Raw genomic sequence first — 2532 nt, forward strand, 5'->3', positions numbered from 1 at the left:
GTTTATATTGATTGATTGAATACTTTAACAGTTTGCAAAAAAATCAGTACGGTTTAATACAAATACAATGCTAAAAGGATTGAACCCAAGAAAGCACTATGGCTTGTTTCCATTGGGGTCCTGTATTCAATTCATAGGAACATTTAATGACAGGAAAATATACAATACTATGCAAAAACATCATATAAATAAGTTGTAATCAAAAAGAAAAGTAAACAAGGGGGGGGGGGGAATTTTATTTAGAGGGGGCCAGCTCTGAATTGCAGCCACCTGTAAGTGTAACACAAAAAGCCCTGGGGGCTCGTTTCCATTGTGGTCCGACTATGGTGCCCCATTGGGTAATGTAATGGATGGGTGTAATGGAACACAGCATGATTACATTAAATGGGATTGTCCATGATGGCCAGGAGTTTAGTCTTCAGCAGGATGAAGACTAAACTCCTGGCCTTCATGGACAATCCCTCCCACCCCCTACATGACACTGTGGCAGGGCAGAAAAGCTCCTTTAGCAACAGACTGTTACACCCAAGTTGCAAGAAGGAGCGCTATAAGAGATATTTTCTGCCTGCAGCAATAAGACTGTACACCTCCACATCTGGCTGGCTTGATCAGGCTGTTTAGGATGGGGGATGTGGGATGCAAGCCATCAATCAGACTCTTTAGTGCTTGGTCTGCCATTTTTTAATATTGTAGGTTGACTATGCTTAGATGGTTATTTTAATGTTTTTATTAATATAATTTATTTTTATTGATGTCTCTACTCTCTATGAGAGTTGCTGTAACACCTTAATTTCCCCTCGGGGATGAATAATGTTCATCCCCGAGGGGGAATCATAACATAAAAACTGTACAATTCTACCATATGAAATGTGTGGTTTACAGGGTCATTCCTAGTATAAGTGAACAAAACCCAAAATAATTTGCAATACATATGACTGCAGGGTCTGACTAATATTAAGTTTCCCCCCCCTAGAAGTACTTCTAGGGGGGGCCTTGCCCTGCCTAGGGGGTACCGTTGCAAGTGGTAAATTGTACATTTCTCTCAGTAAACAAAAACATCTACTGGTGCACAAACTTGGACACATCATCAGTGTTGTTTCCTGGAGTCACTTTGATTGATTGATTGATTGATTAAATACTTTATTTAGAAATGTGCAGAAAAAAGCACATGAAAGTACAGCTTAAATACAAGGTCAACTAAATAGGATTGAACAGCCCATGAAAGCCTAATGGCTTGTTTCAAATGGGGTCCCCATGTACTCAATTCATAGTGAAACACTGGGTGTTTCGGGTCTTGCAACCATAGACATATAAGGTAGACGCCTCCTCCGGCTCTGAGGCGTCTGTATCTCGGGCGCCATTTTGGAGAAGGCAAGCTTCCGGACTCTTGGCCAATCACCGCACATCTTTTCCGGGGTTTGGCAGAATATAGTTGTATAAAAATATAACGGGCTATTTTTATACAACTAGATTCTGACAAGTCCCGGGAAAGGACGCGCTGTGATTGGCCAGTAGTCAGGAAGCTTGCCTTCTCCAAAGTGGTGCCGCGATACAGGTCGCTCCAATGAACTGCTGAGGCCAATGAGGTATCTAGGTTTCTATATCTATGCTTGCAACAGACACCCTGTAGCAACTCGTAATAACGGCTCATAATGTAATAACGGTTCATAATGTAATAATTTAAATGTAATAAAAACTCAGTGTAATAATCAGCTCATAATGTAATTAAAAAATTAGCGCATAACGTAATAACAGATTTTTCTATAATGTAATAATGTAATGAGTTTTTATTACATTTAAATTATTACATTATGAACCGTTATTACATTATGAGCCGTTATTACATTATGAGTTGCTACACACCCTCCTCCAGGCGACCCGACCGAGGCTGATCAGACCCCGGCCCAAGTGGCATGCTACTGCCCCCACTGTCTCTTGAGGGGAGTTAGAGACAGTGCTAATTAGGGGGCTAGGGTTTAGCGTGGCAGGTGAGACGTTAGTGTTGACACTAGGAGGCTCTAGGCACTGTGGGTTGACTCCGGGCCTCGCTCCTCCTTCGTCTGACCAAAAGTGGGCATTCACAATATACTTTTCAAATCCATTGCCTGTTGATCGTGTGTAAAACACTACAAAACATGAGTTTCGTAAATATAAATAAATACATAAATAAATAAATTATATCTAATTGTAGATTACTATTGGGTTCTAGGTTCTAGGTTCTAGGTGGCACCATATTGGGAGGTGTTCAGCTCTTACTTTCAATGGTGCGACATCACGTTGTCTTTCTATTATAGTATACATCAATAACACCAAAAAACTCATAACTCAAGGAAGGTAATAAATAAAATACATATTTTTTTTACATTTAACACATTTAACAAACAATTTGTTGTGAGGTTTTGAAACAAGAAAACAAGAGCTGGGATACGTCTCCAAAAGACGAGTCCTAATGGAAACTTCTGTTGACAGGAGCAGTGTAAATATCCATGATATTTTTGATCGTCTATCCAACTCCCTGACAACATACAGCTG

At 40.1% G+C, this 2532-nt stretch overlaps 1 protein-coding gene across 1 annotated transcript in view; it reads right to left on the reverse strand.

Moving 5' to 3' along the window:
- LOC308090667 (uncharacterized protein) overlaps nucleotides 1-2532 on the reverse strand; it is a gene marked incomplete at its 3' end in the record, with an annotated part of 107745 nt that overhangs the window by 53506 nt on the left and 51707 nt on the right. The window lies entirely within an intron of this gene.

Source organism: Gymnoscopelus braueri (genome assembly GCF_963280865.1).
Source record: "Gymnoscopelus braueri genome assembly, chromosome: 8".
NCBI classification, from domain to species: domain Eukaryota; kingdom Metazoa; phylum Chordata; class Actinopteri; order Myctophiformes; family Myctophidae; genus Gymnoscopelus; species Gymnoscopelus braueri.